The sequence below is a fragment of the Rattus norvegicus genome, chromosome 2, assembly GCF_036323735.1.
Source record: "Rattus norvegicus strain BN/NHsdMcwi chromosome 2, GRCr8, whole genome shotgun sequence".
In the NCBI taxonomy this organism is placed as follows: domain Eukaryota; kingdom Metazoa; phylum Chordata; class Mammalia; order Rodentia; family Muridae; genus Rattus; species Rattus norvegicus.
The window spans coordinates 250,872,639-250,893,254 of record NC_086020.1 but is presented as its reverse complement, the minus strand read 5'-3'; the positions used below and the strand labels follow the sequence as shown (position 1 = coordinate 250,893,254).

Genomic DNA, 20,616 nt, shown 5'->3' with positions numbered 1-20,616 from the left:
CCTATACAAATGTTCAACATCATTCGTCATCAGGGAAATGGCAATCAAAACAACCTTGAGATTCCACTTCACATCAGTCAGAATGGCTAAAATAAAAAACTCAGATGACAGCAGATGCTGGCGAGAATGTGGAGAAAGAGGAATATTCCTCCGTTATTGATGGGATTTCAAGGTTGCACAACCACTGTTGCAATCAGTCCAGTGGTTCCTCAGAAATTTGGACATAGTACTACTTGAAGACCCAGCTGTATCAGCCTTGGGCATATACCCAAAAGATGCTCCAACATATAAAAGGACACATGCTCTTATATTTTCATAGCAACTTTATTTATAATAGCCAGAAGCTGGAAAGAATCGAGATGTCCTTCAACAGAACAATGGATATAGAAAATATGGTACATTTACACAATGGAATATTACTCAGCTATTAAGAACAATGACTTCATGAAATTCTTAGGCAAATGGATGGAACTAGAAAATATTATCCTGAGTGAGATAACCCAGACATAAAAGAACACACGTGGTATGCACTCACTGATATGTGGATATTAGCCCAAAATACTAGGAATAACCAAGATACAATTTACAGACCACATGAACTCGAGAAGAAGGAAGACCAAAGTGTGGATGCTGCAGAGCTTCTTAGTTGGGGAAAGAAAATATTCATGGGATGAAATATGGAGACAAAATGTAGAGCAGAAACTGAAGGAAAACCAGAGAGTGTCCCACCTGGGGATCCATCTCATACATAGACACTAAACCCTGACCCTATTGTGCCAAGAAGTGCATGCTGACAAGAGCCTGATATTGCTGTCTTCTGAGAGGTTCTGCCAGAGTCTGACAAATATAGAGGTGGATTTTCGCAGCCAACAATTGGACTGAGAATGTGGTCCCCATTGGAGGAGTTAGTGAAAGTACTGAAGGAAATGAAGGGGTTTGCAACCCATAGGAACAACAATACTATCAATCAATAGGACCACCAGAGCTCCCAGGGACCAAACCATCAACCAAAGAGTATGCATGGACAGACCCATGGCTCTAGCCAAATATGTAGCAGAGGATGGCCTTGTTGGACTTCAATGAAGAGAAAGGCCCTTGGTCCTGTGAAGGCTCGATATCCCAGTTTAGGGAAATGCCAGAGCAGTGATGTAGGAGTGGGTGGGGGGAATAAAGAGCTTATAAAAGCAGGGGAAGGGAGGACAGGATAGTGTTTCCAGAAGGGGAAACCAGGAAAGGGATAACATTACAAAATGTAAATATATAAAATATCCAATAAAAAAGACAAAAGTACAGGCAATCATGTTAGTGAGACTCTATAAGTATATCAATCTCACAGCAAATTCCCTCTTCCTCAAGCTCTTATAATCTTTCTGCCATTTCTTTCACAATGATCTCTGAACCTTAAGTGAGTATAAGAGTTGTATTGTAGGTGTCTAAATTGGAACAGGGCTCCACTACTCTGCATTTTGTTTGGTTATAGAACTCTGATGGTTTGTCTGTTTTTGATGTGCATTTAACACTACACTTATCTGTGGGAATAAGAACAAATGTTTAGAATGTAGTTAGGGATTATGCTGGTTTAGTAGAGTGAGGTTGCTGGTAGGTTTTGCTTCAAGACCCATGACTTAAACTATTCATTGCTCACTTCCTTTGGAAGCTTCTCAGTGCCTTCTGGTATGATGAAATCTAGTCCTCACGGAGGATGCATTCAGGTCAGTTCCCTATCAGGGGCTTTTGGGTACTATGTCTTCAGGTAATGGTGTCTTCAGTGCTAGGAACTTACCTTCTACCTCTGGAGTAGCTAAGAGCAACAACAATATCCTGTAATGCTGTGGGAGTCTCTTGGACACCCCTGATTAACAACTCCAAAGAAGGATCTCATGCCAGGTTATTGGAGTTTTAACTCGTCTTTAGTTCTTAGAGAGAGCATTTTCAACCCAGGCAGAAAATTTTCATTTTTAAACCATATCTTAAAATTTGTCTAATCATCATTTTGATGTATTATAGGCTCTTTAGGTAATTCATAATTTGATTCCTTATGACTGTTTAGACATCCTTGCTGCTATTTTACCTCCCTTCCTCTTTCTATATTTTTACTCCCTGTCCCTAATTAGAGATCCCCTGATTTTCTCATTCTTCCAATTAAGTCATATGTACTCTGCTGTTCTACACTCTACTACTCCTCCAACCCAACAATTGTCCTGTTTTATTTTTCTGATTTGTGTAGTTACGTTAGCATACACACTCACATCTGAAGATTTTGAGCTAAAAGTCTCAGATGAGAGAGTGTGGTGATTGTCTTTCTAGGTCTGGGTAACCTCAGCTGGTGTTATCATCAACATATTATTAATTTTTTACAGAACACTATAGGTCATTTTAAATTTAACATATCAGAAAACTCAAGCCTTTAGGAGATTAATTTCAAAGGTCTCATTCACAGTAAGAAGTGAAATTTTTACTAATACAATTACTTTCCTAAGATCTACTAGTTGTAATGGTAATCAATTAATACCACAATATGGTGTTAATATATGATTTACAGTGTAGTTGAGAATGAATAAACTTAAAATTCTCCATAAAATAAAATGGACATTTAAGTTGATCCTGCAAGTGAAATATTATTCCTTTCTCTACCATGTACTCTTAGTATTCCTGTATTTTGACACACTTTATTCTTCTTCTGGTGTTCCCCAACATCTGGGAGTTATGAAGATGATCTTCCCAAAATATGAATGAAAGGATGGCATTCCTTGAGTCAAACCATGTGTACACTTTGTTTAAGACTTTTATTACACTACAAAGAATGCCAGTGTGGAACGGTTAATGCTTACCTGTTACCATTTTCACAAATGTATGCTATTTCAAGCTCTGTTTATAGCACTTGGAATTTTCCAATGTTCCTCTTTAGCTGGATACCTTTCAACATGATATCCTTATACCAAGAATGTCATTAACTCCCCTTTGAAAATATATAAATACTTTAAATTCTATCTGATGGTAAATAATGTAAAATGATTGGCCTGATAATTAGTATTTTGGAAAATGAAAATATCTTTTCTTTGAGGCTCTTAGCTTTCTATATTTTAGTTAGAAGGTATTCTAACTAGTTTCTGGTTAAAATGTTCATGTTCAAGTTGCTTCAACATATCTTTGCTTGCTGTTTTACTCCTGGAAGTCTTACTGGACATTTTTTCACCTCACATTTATCCTTCTTGGATATACAGTTCAGGTGTTGCTGGCCTTAGAGGTCTATTCCCTGCCTGCCTTAAACACCCTTGACTCCCTTATATACAGTTAATACCTCTCCTTATCTCAGAAACTCTTTTTCTGCATTGGATATTGAGAACCCTCATTAAACATCAAAAACACTTTCTGAAAAACATTTCTGACTTCTCCAAGAATAACTCTTCCTTTCCCTAGCTCCTACACTGTTGCATTTTGGCATACTTCTTAAAGGTGGCTCATCATATATTGATTTTATTCTGTAAAATGTAAGTGGCATTTGAGGTAGAACAACATTAGTTTCTAGTTAGATTGTTTGTGTTCTAAGGCTTTGCCACTTAACCATCAGTAAACTACTTAACCTTCTTTTCACTTTCTTAAACCAAAAAGTGAACATTACAGTCAATGATCTGTGGAGCTGTGAGAGGGCCAAAATGCAAAATAAAGTAGAGCCAGCACTAGTTAGCCAACATTATCATGTTAATTTATAGAAACACTGAAATATTTCCTTATACTGGTGATGAAGAAAAGTTTATGCTCATCTTTGTTTCATTCCAGCTTGTTCAGAGCCCACAACTATGACAGAACTTGCTATGGAATCAGCTATAACACCAGGATGTAGATAAATGTCAGTGTTATGAGTTTATTTCATTGTCATTGTATCAGAAACTTGTGAGTTTGTAATGGATCCTAAGAACCAATGGATCTAATAATAGAGCCTTTGTAGTCCACTTTTGTGATGTTATTCACCTTGCAATTTCATCAGTTCTCCAGGCCTTTTGTCAGGTCTACATGTGTTCTTTTCTATACACTGGATAATACCTAATCAGACTTTGAAGACCCAGTCTGAGAGCCAGGTCTGCTTTCTTGTATGCCTAGCTGAGTTCTCTCAAAACCTGGTATTTGCTCTACATTTGACGACATTACTTAGATAGCAGTGGACTTTTGCGGCTCTGGCTTCCTCTCCTTATCAACTGGCATCTTTAAAGCGCCATAATTTCTTACAACTTTGAGTTCACATAAATTATGTGATAGAATGGCTCATGTGTTTGCAAGCTAGAAAACTGATGACAAGATGCTTAATTGTGGTGTACTATTCCTTTCTTCCCAAGCCAATTTATAAATTCTGATGCATTTACTGGCTGTGGTTCTTCCTTCATTTTAATAAGCTCAGTTCTATGTGCTTAGCAGCTGCCACTGAACCATTCAAAAAGAGAAGTTGTTTGATCAAGCATCTCAAATTGCTTCATCCCTTCACAAGTCATCTAAAAGATTCAAAGAGGAAAAAAAAGTGCCTCTGAAACCTGGATGCTGATCCAGGCTATTAAATATAAAATAGCTTGTAGCATGTACTGATTATTAATATTATCCTGACAGTCCACCTGCCATCCAAATTCCTTTTGTTAAATGGAGTTTTGTAGGAAGAAAATATCTAAATAATTTTATGTAACCAAAATGGATTGCTCATAAATTACAATTTGTGAGTGCTCATCTAAGCCCACCTTTTCTTTCTAAACCAACTTTAAATTCAGCTAGATGAATCCATCTTTTGGTGCACCTTTAAACTTACAGATTGCCTCTTTCTTCTGCTCCAGCAGAATGAGAGATTAAATCTCACTCAAAGGCATTGCATTCCTCTTTCATTTGTATATTAGTGAAGAATCTAAAAGAAGTTTTTCTCCTAAGCATCGTGTTCCCAAAAGACTTTAAAAGGGTAACTCCCGAAAAATCATCCTAGTAAATTCATTTGCAAACTGGACTATGATACTTACCATTGCTTGAACAGTTCAGCCTGTGCTATTGCCTTCATTGATAAAACCTGATGAAAACTATGAACACCTAAAAAACATGCAGAATAAAAAGTCATGTGGAAGGGTTGGACAGAGCAAGAACACTAACCTGTAACAGCTGTGAATCTGCACTCATGAGCAAGCTCTGTGTATTTGGCCTGTTTGCTCTCCTCTGAGCATCAGCTATTGGAAACTGTTTTCCATCCGAAACACTGCTTTTCTGAATGTTGATTTCAAGTCATCATCCTTTACCATTAAACAAATATGTTTCCCTTTCAAGGCTCGGGGAACATGGCAAAAGAGAGGCAGAAAGAGAGAGCCGGAGAATAGGGAGAAATCCTATGAAATGCTGTTTTTAGGACACGGAATAGCTGTTGCACTCACAAACTCACAGCAGCTAGGTTGATCTGAGTAAGACCTGTACAAGATTGGGATCACATACAATTTACTGGATGGAGGAGGGGATTGTGAGAATACATCCCTCCCTGAGGAACTATGAACAGTTAATAGTTGCTGGAAATGGAGGGAATGGTTTTCTTCAGAGACATAGGCTCTAGTAGTTTAGCCTTACTCTAGTAGATAGCACCCCCACCTGTTCATGTTCATGTAAGCATCACTAGCTAAATTCAGTGGGACATATATATATATATATATATATATATATATATATATATATATATATATATATTTACCACATTTGTAGTTCATGCTTTTATCATCTGAAATTTTTAATAATCTGGTTACCTCCTTAACAGTCTCTCTGATATATGCCAGTTCACAGGGATTTAGAGTTAAAATATGTTTTCGTCTCAAACCCCAGAAGATTCTTTCTAATCCCTCAAGACCCAGGCTATTAATCATCCTCCCTTGGTACAAGTTTAGCATTTGAGATGCAGTGGTGAAGAAAATTATCTCGATTCACAACTGTTTCCTATATTCTAGAAGAATAGATGAGAGATTATAGTATGAGCAACATGGCAATGTGGCCTGTGTTTTCATATGAACTGTAGTCTATAAGTTCTTAGATTTCAATAGCTCAATTCCTAACCAACTACAGAACTCCATTCTGGTTCTGATATTCACATGCAGTGATTCATGCTGGGTGCATGACTTTATGCCTGTCACACACTCAAAATCCTTAAACAGAAACTATAGGGAAAGCCTTTTAGGGATACTGAGCAAGAATACTTAGGCTCATCTTTGGAGTCTAGTTAAAACTGGTATGATTGCTTGTTCTGAAAGAGGCCAGGCCAGGTGCAAGAGAAGAAGCAACAATGTTTTTTTTTGTTTTTGTTTTTGTTTTTGTTTTGTTTTGTTTTTTCTGGAATTAGGGACTGTAACATGGAGGGAAATTTTCACTTCCTTTCCTAAGTTGCTGTCATCTTTGTGTATGTATCATTCTGTTTATGTTCCTAATGTACCTGTCATTGTATCATCATTTAGCTGGATTTTTGAGGGTATAGTTTATATTTACATTTTTTATATTTTTTATATTTTTTATTTTTTATATTTTTTATATTTTTTTATATATTTACATTTTAATCATTATTTTCCTAGCATTTATAAAGGACTGATACACTGTGAGGAACTTTTATTTATTTTCATTTTTAATCAAATATATTCTGATCAGACATGATATGATCTTCATCTAAAATAAACTGATATGCTTATTTTTCCCTCCAGGATAGATAGGGAACATTAGGGGTGTTTTACATTTTCATGCAATATATTTGATCTTATTTGTTCTCCTATTCATAAATTCTCTCAGATTCTCCCCTCTTGCTACCCATCTAACTTCATGATTTCTTTATGTCTTCCCAAAATAATAAGAAAATAAAGTGAAAAATAAGACAAAAAACACGAAACCACAAAAAAAAAAAGAAAACACAGTGGAAAACATAGAGTTTGTTTTGTGTTGTAAACTACTTCTCTCTTTAAGGCCTGCCCTAGAGCAGTTGATATATCCATGTCATTCCACTGGAGAAAACTGGTTTCCCCTTCTCCCAGCAAGTATAGATTTCAATTATTTCTTGGTAATGGGTGGGATTCTATATCCACTTCTTCTCTAAGGTATGATTTTTCTCTGGTTTAAATATCTTTCAAATCTTGTGAGTGCTTCCACAGTATCTGAGTGTTTACAAATGCATCATCCCTATTTTCTCTGGAAGATGCTGTTTCCTTGGGATCATCCATCAGCTCTGGCTCTTACAACCTTTTGGTTCCCTCTTCTGAATAGATTCCTGAGCTTTGAAGGAGAGATTTGACATAGTCATTTCAGTTCTTCATACTGTGCAATTGTGGATCTCTATGTTAATTACCAAGTACTGCAAGAAGAAGCTTATCTGAAGAGGGTTAAGTGATAAAACGATGATTTATTGGTATAGAAATATGTCAATAGTTGTTTTGTTGCTATGTTTATTTTGCAGAATAATATTAGGTTGTTTTTCCTAGGATCTACAACCTGTATAGTATCATGTTCTTGGCCTTGCTAACAGTGTCAAGACTGGGTATTAAATACAAGTTTAAAAGTGGTACATTACCTTAGTGCCACTATGGCACTGGTACAACTTGCTGTCAGGTCAGTTTCGTAATTTGAAGAGTCTGTAGCTGGGTAAGATAATTATTTTTTACTCACTCTAGTTTATAAAGTACTATCCAGAACTATTAATACTAGTAATAGTAACACTAGTAAATGCAAACCTTGTAATTGGGAACCAACTCAATTTTTCCATGTTCAATGACATAAGTAAATGGTATCTTCAGAAGAAGGATCTTACTCTAATGTGGATGGTAAAAAATATTAGATATAGCCTGTAATGTTTGGGGGAATCTATGAGGCCCATTTGGTCAATGAATCAACAAGATGTAACCCATTCATGGTATTGGGTGTTTTACTTAGGAACCTGTGATGTCTAGTTGATGTCTAGTTGGAGTACTGTCTCCTTTATATATTTCCTCTATTCAAATTCCATTTTAAGAGTCCAGAGTGACTTTTCAAAAGGCTATTAGTATCAGATAGGAATATCTATATTCTCTCCTTTATCATGCCCTTACATTTTCCTCCTCACTTCATACTCCTGTTCTGCTTTTCTCATTGTCCTTTTATGGAACTATATTCTATTTCTCCTTACTTGGAAGAGTAGGAGTAACTTTCAACAATAAAAAGAAATACTGTTACATAGATTTCACTAGATAGTATCAAAAATGTTCACTGTATATGTACATATAAGGGATTATTGGAAAGAATTTTTCATTGATTTGGAACTGTAATTTTACTGAAATAGCCAGCTAAGCTTGTGAACATTTGGTCTATACAAACCACCAAAAACATCCAGGTTATCTTAATCACAATTACATTGTAGTAACAAAGTAATCCAGATTAATAGTTTAAAGAAGGATATAATTACTTTGGTTCAAGATTTCTGTCAGTATACATATTGCTCTATTCTTTTTACCTGGGTATGTAATGGTATGGAGCACAATGCAGGGGAACTTTTGGCAGAGCAGAGTAATAATTCACAAAACTGCCAGGGTCCCAGGATATAATATCTTCTTCAAATATACTTCTAGTGGCTTAATTCTTCCATCAATGTCTGTCTTAGTCAGGGTTTCTATTTCTGCACAAACATTATGACCAAGAAGCAAGTTGGGGAGGAAAAGGTTTATTTAGCTTACTTCAACATTGCTGTTTCATCACCAAAGAAAGTCAGGACAGGAGCTCAAGCAGGTCAGGAAGCAGGAGCTGATGCAGAGGCCATGGAGGGATGTTTCTTACTGGCTTGCTTCCCCTGGCTTGCTCAGCTTGCTCTCTTATAGAACCCAAGACCACCAGGCCAGGGACAGCACCACCCACAATAGACTGGGTCCTCCCACCTTGATCACTAATTGAGAAAATGCTTTACAGCTGGATCTCGTGAAGGCATTTTCACAACTGAGGCTCCTTTTTCTGTGTTGACTCCAGCTTGTGTCAAGTTGACACACAAAACTAGCCAGTACAATGTCCCTTTCCTACCTTTTCCATGAACTGCCAAAAGTACATGTTAACAATTTTCACACTTTGCATATTCTGACTAGAATGAGATGGAAACATGAGTTTTAATTTATGTTTTCGTAATGGATAAGCATGTTGAGTGTTTTTTTTCAAATATTTATTTTGAATTTATCTTATTTTTTGAGAGATGTTTACTTTAGTTCATCAGCCCATTTACCAATTGAATGACTTGATACTTTTATTTATTTGCAGTTCTTTATATCTTAGTATTCCTTGTTCAATGTGTGATAGTTCTCCTACATCAGACTTTTGGCCTATAGATCAGAGCCATTGCATAGATGATTTACTTTCAAATCATTTCACATTAAAATCCAAATATTTCTCTTAAACTCCTGGCAAAAGGAGTAGTGTAAAAACATAAATCAAGACAGAAGAATAACTTACCTTTTTCTTTAATGTTGGATCATTGAATTAAATTAATTCAAAGAAGAAATTGTCTTCCCCTTATTCCTGATCTAAGCAATCATGTAGCTTTTTAAAATATAAACAAAGCAAATAGGCTCTACACATACATAAAATGAAAGATTTGAATTATTTGTAACACCAATCATTTTACAACAGTAAATGACAGGCAATGGTGAAGGAGGGGTTTACTGCTAATTTAACTTTTCAAAGGAATGAAGAAAATTGTGCTAAGTTTAAAGACTACTGAGCAATAAATATGCAGTTGATTAATGCAAATGTTTAAAATCTTGGTCAAAGTAGGAAACGGTAGATATTGTGCTACTGTGTGCTACTTGAGTGAGACTCTGGGTACTTCTGGTTCCCAATAAAAGCTTGCAAAACTTTGGTAGAGGTTGTTTGGTTTTTTTGTTTTTGTTTTTTAATTTTTTTCTTTGTTCCCATGGTGTGGAGAGGGCTCATACTGCTGAACAGGTGCAGGCAAACATATGTTGATGTTTGAGTTTGTTGTATCATGACAGGCAGAATGTAAGGAAGTGAAAAATGTATCACAGGGGCCACTTCTGATCCATACTAGCCAGGTGAAAATAGGTAAGTGAGATGTGTCACCTCTTCTAATTCTCCTGGTTTTGTTTTACTCAAGGAAAAGAAGGAAGGAAGGAAGGAAGGAAGGAAGGAAGGAAGGAAAGAAGGAAGGAAGGAAGGAAGGGAACGGTAGTGAGAGATGTTTCAAATGACTTAAAATTGCTCTTCAAATACTAAACTTAGCCTGTGATCATTAGCTTAAAGAAATGCCCATGAAGGTGTATGTATGCCTCTGTGTGTGTGTGTGTGTGTGTGTGTGTGTGTGTGTGTTTGTGGGTGCATGTGTCTGTGTGTATGGATGTGCATATGTCTGTGAATGCATGCGTGGTTGCATATGTGTCTGTGTGTTTTTGTGTGGACATGTCTTTATCTGTGTGTGTGTGTGTGTGTGTGTGTGTGTGTGTTTAGGGTTAAGTTTTCAAATCTATGTAAAGAAAAGCAATAGTAGCATCATTATTTTGTCCTTATTTAGCTTCTTATTTTCTAGATTTCCAAAGGGACAGGTTAGGTTTCTTCTTAGTGGAACGTTACTTAGAAAGGAATGCTTCTTCTAAATTTAGGGAAACATTTGGGATTACAACTTTTGTGGTGATATACTTTTGCACAATTCTGTATTAATTAAAAACTTTGGGTACTAAGTTTTTGAGACACAAAACAGAAATAGGAAAAGAAAGGGCTAATAGAGAAATTGTAAACCTTCTACTTTTCTAAAAACCCAGAGATGGATCACCAGGTAAATCAGTCTCTGGATAGCCTTTCTTTCAGTCCCTGCTCCAAACTGTCTCCATATTTCCACCTTCTAATATTTTTCTTCCCCCTTCTAAGAAGGACTGAGGTATCTGCATTTTGGTGGTCCTTCTTCTTGAGCTTCATGTGGTGTGTGGATTGTATGTTGGGTAATCTGAGCTTTGGGGCTAATATCTTCGTATCAGTGAGTGCATACAATATGTGTTATTTTGTGTTTGTGTTAGCTGACTTAGGATGATATTTTCTAGTCCCATTCATTTTCCTATGAATTTCATGAAGTCATTGTTTTTAATAGCAGAGTAGGATTCCATTGTGTAAATATACAACATTTTCTGTATCATTCCTCTGTTTAGGGACATCTTGGTTCTTTACAGCTTTTGGGTATTATAAATAAGGGTGCTATAAACATACTGGAGCATGTGTCCTTGTTACATGTTGCAGAATCTTTTGGGTATATGCCCAGGAGTGGTATAGTTGAGTCCTGAGGTAGTACTATGTCCAATTTCCAGACTGATTTCCAAGGTGGTTGAACTAGCTTGCAATCCAAACTATTCCACAAAATAGAAACAGAAGGAACGCTACCAAATTTCTTCTATGAAGCTTCAATTACACTTATACCTAACCACACAAAGACCCAACAGAGAAAAAGAACTTCAGACCAATTTCACTTATGAATATTGATGCAAAAATACTCAATAAAATGATCATCCATTATGATCAAGTAGGCTTCATCCCAGGGATGCAGAGATGGTTCAATATATGGAAATATATCAATGTAATCCACTTATATAAACAAACTCAAAGAAGAAACTCACATGATCATCTCATTAGATGCTGAGAAAGCACATGACAAAATTCAACACCCCTTCATGTTAAAAGTCTTGGAAAGATCACGAATTCAATGCCCATACCTAATCATAGTAAATGCAATATACAGCAAACCTGTAGTCAACATCAAATTAAATGGAGAGAAACTTGAAACAATTTCACTTAAATCAGGGACTAGACAAGGCTGCCCACTCTCTCCCTACCTATTCAATACAGTATTCAATCAGACAACAAAAGGAGGTCAAAGGAATACAAATTGGAAAGGAAGAATTCGAAATATCATTATTTGCAGAAAATATGATATTATACTTTAGTTACCCCAAAAGTTCCACCAGAGAACTCCTAAACCTGATGAACAATTTCAGAAAGTGGTTGGATATAAAATTAACTCAAACAAATCAATTGTCCTCCTCTACTCAAAGGGAAAACAGGCTGAGAAGGAAATTAGGGAAATGACACACTTCACAATAGTCACAAGTAATATAAAATACCTTGGTGTGATTAACCAAGTAAGTAAAAAATCTGTATGACAGGTACATCAAGTCTCTGAAGAAAGAAATTGAAGAAAATCTCTCCCATGCTCATGGATTGGCAGGATTAATATTGTAAAAATGTCCATCTTGTCAAAAGTGATCTACAGATTCAATGCAATCCCCATCAAAATTTCAACTCAATTATTCATAGAGTTAGAAAGACCAATTTGCAAATTCATTTGGATAAACAAAAATCCTAGGAGAGCAAAAACTGTCTTCACCATGAATTAAAGGGAGAATCTGAGAGAAGCTGACATAATTATAGGTAGATCTATGACCCAACAATGATAAATACTGAATCAAAAATATTTAATAATATTGCACTGAATAATTGAATAAAAGGGGAACTTGAGCATCCCTACAGAAACATACTGTTATTATTCTAGCATCATTTTATTGCCTTCTGGGATAACCAAAATACAGCCCAGAGCTTTATACCCAAACCTATTCATCTTAGTCTTAACCCAGTAAACCATATTTTAATCAAAGATAAACAACCTCAGGAAGATTTTTCAGGAATTTTCTTCACTTATCTCTAGGGAAAATAAGAAGCAGAAATCTCCTTGCTTCAAGGCGGGTGATTACCAGTGCCATGGGCTTTGTCACCTATAGCCGGCATCCAACAGGGCAAGGAAAGTAAATAACACTTCTGGTCTGAAATGCAGGATATCAATGACAAATAAGTACAGATGAACCAGGATTTCCATTTAAAATTTCACAAAGAATGTGGCATACAGTAATTAGCATTTCATCTATCTTTAAAATGTTATCTAATAACAAATCTTCAATGGGGAAAAATGTCTTAAATGTAGCAAATAACTAAAGTGTGGCAGTTTTTGGCAGCATTAACCAGACTCCAGAAATAGCTCTGCCTGATGCTTGGTCAGAAAGTGCTTCATCACCTGGAGGATCCTAAGTGTCTCTACTGACACTTTGCTTTGATTATGGCTCCTGCCAATATATTTGATCAATGCTCTGCTTGCTTAGTGGAACCTACTAAATTCTCATTTGCAGCTGTCACTTTTCAGGGACTTGCAAACGCTCACAGATCATTAAGGTGACATGCCACGTGACTCATATTTGACAGACAATCACTTGCTAAAAATATCTGTCCTGATCGGTGAAGATGCACTAAAGGGATATTTTCAGCTTCTTGTTCTCTCAAGCTCTGTGATGATTCTCTACCTGGTGAGATAAAAGCAATAGAAGAAATAGCATTCTGAAAGGCAGCAGGTTACTTCTGAATACAGCCTGTCCATGGGGATTTGGGTCAGAAACAGGATTTCAGATAGCTCTGTGGAGGTTTAAATTTTGCTGTTCCTTATAGCTTGTGAACCTGTCTCTGCAAGCATCTAATTTGCAGATAGCTGCAGCTCTCATCTTCAAATGGTCTTTAATTAGGATTGCTACCAAGATTTTTTGGTTGGACAATTTGATCTGACTTTGTTCATGGTCATTATAATCTCTCCTGATTCATGCTCAGTTTCTGCTGTTGAAGTTTAGGATCTTGCATTATATCTCAAAGTAGCAGATTGTGATGACATGGAGCAGAATGTCTAGGTCTTGTGACCCATCATAAGTCTGGTGAGCTCTTTAACACCTCTGCTGCATATGCCTTAATATTTTTACAAGAGGTAACAAATGGTAATTACTCTCACTTTAAGCTCTAAATTCAGCAAATATGACCTCTCATATCAAATTTGTAGTTTATTCTGAATTGCATTGATGTTTAGTCCTTAAATGTCTGCCTTTATTCCTAAATATTCTTACATGCTTTCTTGCTATAGCTTTTGAAAACTATGTGTTTCCAGACTAAAGACTACCTCAAACACCTCTCCAGCTGAATAAAAATGATATTGTTTTCCTAAGCTTAAAAATTTCTTCATTTTCTAAATCCATAAGCCTAAATTCAGGCTGTTAAAATTTTCACCTTCAATTTTTATGTGTATTAGCTGACAGTTGGTATTAACACTACTGTATAGTAACTGAAGACAGTAAATGCAATTGCCAAGCTATTTCTCATTTCTATAATCTTTTTGTACAGTAGACCTATCAGAAATTTGATTTTTGGGTAAGTGAGATGAGGTTTGGTTGGTTGATATATGTCATGAGGCGTTCACATTTTAGGAGCTCAGTCTCAAGTATGGAAATGTGAAAAGTGTTGAAACCACTAAAGCAACTGTGTTGTTTTGGTCACTATATGTACATTGAGTTACTAACATAATTTTCAGCTCTTTGTTTTCAATTAATACATTCTTTCTGTTTAAAATTACAGGTCAGAATTATTACTTTTTCACTCAGATTTTTGGAGGGGAGGAGGGTTTATTCAGCTTACATTTCCATACATCACCAAAGGAAGTCAAGACTGGAACTCACACATGGCAGAAACCTGGAAACAGGAGCTCATATAGAGACCACGAAGAATGTTGCTTACTGGATTGCTTTCCCTGGCTAGCTCAGCTTGCTTTCTTTTAGAACCCAGGACTACCAACCCAGGGATGGCACGACCCACTGTGGACTAGGTCCTCCCACTCCTGATCATTAATTGAGAAAATACTTTACCGCTGGATCTCATACAGTCATTTCCTCAAGGGAGGTTCTTTTCTCTGTGATAACTTCAGCTTGTATCCAGTTCACTTTCAAAACCAGCCAGTACAGAGATTTGAAATTTGAAGAGTCTCAAGTGCAAATCCACGTGAAAAGTGACTCTCTATGGCTTCTAGCAACTGGGTGTGGATTACCTACTTCATAGCTGGACTGTGAGGACTAGGCAATGCTTGTTCTCTCCACCACTGCACTGCATTCTTTTTTTTTTTTTTCTTTTCTTTTTTTCAGAGCTGGGGACCGAACCCAGGGCCTTGCGCTTGCTAGGCAAGTGCTCTACCACTGAGCTAAATCCCCAAACCCACTGCACTGCATTCTTACACAGGGTTTTGGACACTTACTGCATAGCATACATATTAGAGCAGAATCCCTCACCTGTCTTTACCTGCAGAGATACACTCAGACTTTTGACAGCTATATTGTCTTTCAACGCTGGATACCTTAAGGGCTTGTTTTAAATTTTGGAACACATCTATTTAACTTCAGTCTTTGACTCTCTATAAGCTTCTGGAATCTTTGCATTTTGATAATTGTTCTAAAAGGCCCAAATAGTTGTTCTAGTTGATGGATGTTTTTTGGTGACCCCTGCAACTGAAAATAGATGTCTTAAAATTTCTCAGAAATGCTTTAAATTTTCAATATAAATTTTGTATTTATTTTGTTTGCTTTTTTATTTTTGTTATTTTTGGTTTTTAGATATTTCAGTATTAGTTTTAAAGTTTGAGTACTGTTTCTTAGACTTTCTCTTAACTTTCACTTCTGATCCATTCTTGAAATATCTACTATGTTTTGTTTCTATGATAATTTTAATTCCCAAGATTTTTTTCTTTGTATCTGTTTCTCTTTTATCCTGGATGTTATGTGTGACTCATGAACTGTATTTAATATTATTCAGACAAAAATATCAAAAGGACATTGGTAATGGGAATTGTAAATTAAGGCACTGGATTTTACAGTGATTTCTCTGGCTACTGTGGTTTGTGGTTTTGTCCTCATGTGCTTTCTCATCAGTAGTGCCATTTTGTTTTAACAATTCTTCTTCCAGACAACTGTAGACAAAGAACACAGGTTTTTTTTTCATTTTGGGGTTGCCAAAAATATAGATGAAACATCAAATAATTCTGTATATTAAAGGACATTCATTCTTTCAGACCTAAATGTAGTCCATAGCCCACTTATTTCCAAAATATGTCCCTGACAAATCTAATTCAAATGTTTCCTTTACTCCTTCTATTCTATGTTTATACCTTCTTTCTATTTATTATTTATTCTACAACTCATGAATATTCAGACCTAGAGAAAGTTATGTATGTGATGCTATAAGAGTTCATGCCCAAATGTTCAATGAAGGAGATAATGGTGATATGAGATAAATATCATTGCTGTGTAATCCAGAGTTCTTATTATTGAGCCCTTACCCAGAATAGTAACTCTTCTCTAGAAACAAGAGATTTCCTGCCTATCTGGTAGAGAACACTAGGGACCAATTGTATATAAGGTACATCCATATTTTTTATATACAAGGTATATAAAAAATGCATTAAAACCACATGTTGCCATCAAACAGAAGAACCACAGAGATATCTAGCTACCAAAAACAGGAGATAAAAGCTTACTGTGTCTAAAGGTCACTGATGAAAGATTATAGGAAAAGCAATTCTTCTAATTAGTCAAGAGACTAATGTCTCAAGACACTGGGATTTGGAGTATTTCTGTAATTTTTTTACAGTTGTTCCCCTGACAAGTGAGACTACTAATAAAGAATTGTCATGGAAACACACCATAAAAGTCAAAATGGCAGTACAATAACATAATGGCTATGGGATGACCAGTTTACAGAAGACATTTGTCTAAGCATGTGGCATACTAACTCACTTAATATTCACAAGTAAGGTATGAAGTAAATATGGGCTATGGCCTACACATATGTGGCCTTCCAAAATACATGCTTGGATTTAAACCTCAAAGTGATTATTTAAGTGCTGGGGAATTTTTAAGGCGACTAAGTTGTGAACATTCTGCCTTTATTACTGGGACAAGTATAATAAAATGACTAGAGTCTCCATCCCTATGTTGCCTATCTACTATGTGATGAAACAGAGAGATGCCACCATCTTTGAAGCAGAAGGTAAGCTTAATAGAAAATCTTCTGACCTCAGGCTTTCTGGCCTTCAGAACTTTGAGAAATGAATTTCAACCATGTATGTATTATCTAATACAAGTATTTTGTCACTTAAGTATTCTATCATAATAGCAGATTAGAATAAACAGTATAATTAACACCCGGAAAATTATATAAGGAAATCAAGACTTAATAAGCTTAAAGTTGCTCTCTGGCATCTCACAGCTACTGCAGCATAAATGTGTGTTAGAACCCCTGAGAATGGGAACAGAGTAGATGCTGTGTTTATAACACTAAACTGCTCAGATTACTAGTTCTGTAAATCCATGTCTCCAAACTAGACATAGATCACCAAGAGTTGAAACTGCCTTGTCCAAAGATTCATCAAAGCCCTGATATGGGATTCTGTGGTTCAGATTCTGCTTCCCCAACCAACAGAGTGTGATCTGCCCGCTGGGAGCAGGAGAGACCTCAGGTGTCTGTTAACACAATGAGAATAAACTCTCAGAGATAGTTTCTGTGAGACATCTCATGTAATGTGGTGAACAAAGGCTACATAACCTTGATTATACATCATTGGCCAGGGCCAGAGCACTGGAAATGCCTCCTTCACATAAGGAGGAACTCCAGGTGCTGCTGGACATGACCTTAAAGGGGGAGAGGAAATTTAACCTGGCTACTAGGCTATGTGACCTACTGGGTGGGAGTACAGATGCAGGAGCATAGGGCTATGGCACTGGATAATGAAGGCTTGGGGCAGGAGTAGGGGGGTTTATTGGCCCTACTCCTTCTGATCCCAGAGTTAAACATGCCTCAACACAACTCTTGCTCTGTGCCAGATCGCCCTTCATTTCCATGAATCCCTGCCACATAGGATTCTGCTCTGGGCAATATGTATTCTGCTGCCTTGATGTATAGAATTTGCTATTCTCCCTTCATTCCCAGGTACACCGATTCATTTCTCTAAAACAGCTACCTTGTACTTCTCCAATTGACCTCTTTCTGACAGTTTTGAACCTTGCCAGATCCTGGTCGTCTCATGTCCTCAGGATATCTTCCCACAACAAGCAGTTTCTACTACTCCATATAGTAGATGGAGATCAAGTGAATGAAGAAAATTAATCAACTAAAGGGAATTCTAGGAATCCTGCAATCATTCAACAGTCATCTGTAGGATATTTCTGTAGTTCATTCAAGCAGTATGCTAAATGCCATGTATGAATTTTTTTTTTACCTTAGAATCTCATAATCTAATCTAGAAGATACATCATCTGTACTGAGAACTATAAAAATTGGCATAACTGGCTAGGTATTCAATATGTGGTATGACAGGATAACTCAGTAAACAGTAAGTACCCTGTAACTTGAAATGCTAAGGCTTCAAGAGATTATCTTCTCAGCAGCTTCTTGAAGTCTTTAGACAAATGAGAAAATCAGATCTCCATAGGATGCAGGCAGTGTGGTCATTCCAACAAAAGGGGTTATTTACCATCCCATTATCTTAGTATCTAGAAAGAATTGCCTTTAACTAAAAAATGGTTCTCTGAGCAAGGCTGGTGTAAATGATTGGGAGATGGTCAATTTTAGACATGCTGTTTGGTAGTAATGGCCTCACTTGTACTGAAGTTCAAAGTTCTGTGGAATGGATGCTATTTACATATTGAGAGTAAAATAGCTTGACCAGTGTTACATAGAAATAGATGACAACAATAAGATGTGTCAGTTCAACCTCTTTTAGAACTGGATTTTCTTCTGACTAGCTATAGCTCAAAGTCTGGACCAACATTTAAATCTAAGGGAAACAGGTATAGTAACACATGCCTTTAATTCCAGCACTCGGGGGATGGGGAGTTCAGGCAGATGGAGCTTCATTAGTTGAGTTCAAAAATAATATCCTATTTCAGTAATAAAATATTAAAACAAAACAAAATAAAATATAAGAAGAAAGGGAAAGTAAAAAAGAAGGGGAAGAAATCTGTGGTCAAATAACCCTGGAGAACATCATAAAACTAAGAAGTATATTAGTCTTTGTACTAAGTCATGTGCAACATGAAAAATCTCCAAGAGAACATACAGATGGCAGTATTTCCCAACATGGGAGCACCTTTAAGACATTTACTCATTAAATATATCTTGCAGGAGAATGCATTTTAGAGTTTGGGAGACAGAACAGAGTTTCATGTGCTGCAGGAAAGAGGAGGGTGAGGGAGACAGCAATGTAGGATTAAAGCTTTCCTGCCCTATCTGAAGCAGTAAATATAGGCAGCCAGATTCTACAGCTTCAAGTCGGGTCAACCGTGGCTGAACACATGTCAGGAGCTCAATCAATACTTACAGAATTGAATTAGAACAGAGAATACAGCAATCCTTTCCTCTCACCAGAGGTGGCAACAACTGCAGAACTATTTAGAGGCATGCTTTGTGGAAAACTGTGTTGATGATACTTTGATGGTAACCACAGGCAACAAAAGGGCATATTGTGAAGTTCTCTTCCTCTGAAAAATCTAATAGAAAATTCTAGAGCTTCTCTTCCTACTCAAGATCATTTCCTTTCTTTACCCCAAGCCTCCAACTGTGACTTTAAGTTTTATGCTATTTGTTCTCAGATTTTCAGAGGAAGCCTAGTTTGCAACTCAATTACATCAAACATTTATATATTTTACTTTGAAGATACAATATTACACTTTAAGATTACATAGAGATAATTGAAACATTGTGGTTCTTAAGTTGCAAACCCTCAGAACTGTTGTGAAAAATGTATTTTAAATTTGCACAGTTTCTCATATTGTCAAGGGAGAGATAATGAAAATATGGTATCAAGAGAAAAATAAGCAAAAAATGGATTAACATAACATTAAACTTATCCAGTCACATTTCAATATTGTTATTTTTCTCCAGATAATGATCAGAAAGAATAAAGACAATTCTCTAGCCCTTCTGGGCAAGCTCAATAGCAGCAAGTTTCACCCTGTTCCCTCTTTATTTCCTGGGTCACAGCTCTGCTTGTATCCTTGGAGACCTGCTGTCACCAAGGGCAACCAGGTTGGACCTAACATTCCAAAAGCCCCTTCCAGTTGTGTCTCCTAACAATCCCAGCAGTCTAAAGGTCTGTCCTGTCCCTTCTGGGTTCCATCTTCTGGTGTAAACCTCTACCTGCAATCCCTTAGGCCTGAAGCCATCAGGGAAGATCAGGCCTGCCAACACTAGGCACAACCAGACGGCAAAAGGCAAACATAAGAATAGAAAACACCAGCTCTGCCTGCATCTCTGAAGGTCTGCTGGCACCTGGGACAACAAGTTCTACCCTCATTCCCAGAGGACTACTACCCTCAGGAACTACCAGCTCTATCTACAGCCCCAGAGGCCTGCTGACATCAGGGACTACCAGGCCTGACAGCCCTAGAGATAACCAGATGGCAAAAGGCCAACGTAAGAACAAAATCAACAAAAGTTGGGACAGTATGACATAACCAGAACCCAGCTATCCTACTATAGCAAGACCTGCATACTCTAAAACACCTCAAGCACAAGAAACTGACCTTAAATCTGATCTTATAAAGATGGCTTTATGGAAGAAATTAATAAATTGCTTAAAGAAATGCAAGAAAATACAATCAAACGAGTAGAGCCCATAAATAGGAAATGAATAAATATAAATAAATACAGTCTGAAAGAGTCAGATGCAGATATTTACACTCAACCAATGGACAGAAGCTAGTGACCCTGTGGTTG

The 20,616-nt window shown here is 36.7% G+C and overlaps 1 long non-coding RNA gene across 3 annotated transcripts in view; it reads right to left on the bottom strand.

Moving 5' to 3' along the window:
• The window catches only part of LOC102550475 (uncharacterized), a 41,471-nt gene extending 21,994 nt beyond the window's left edge, over window positions 1-19,477 (bottom strand). Inside the window, exons 1-3 of one of the 3 annotated variants that reach the window (XR_591422.3) lie at window positions 19,220-19,477; window positions 7,553-7,619; window positions 4,995-5,061 (exon numbers count right to left, since the gene is read on the bottom strand). This is a non-coding gene — a long non-coding RNA (uncharacterized LOC102550475). The remainder of the gene's footprint in view (window positions 1-4,994; window positions 5,062-7,552; window positions 7,620-19,219) is intronic. The other 2 variants (XR_591423.3, XR_010063971.1) reach the window with 2 other exon arrangements.
• Between the last annotated feature and the right edge of the window lie 1,139 nt (window positions 19,478-20,616).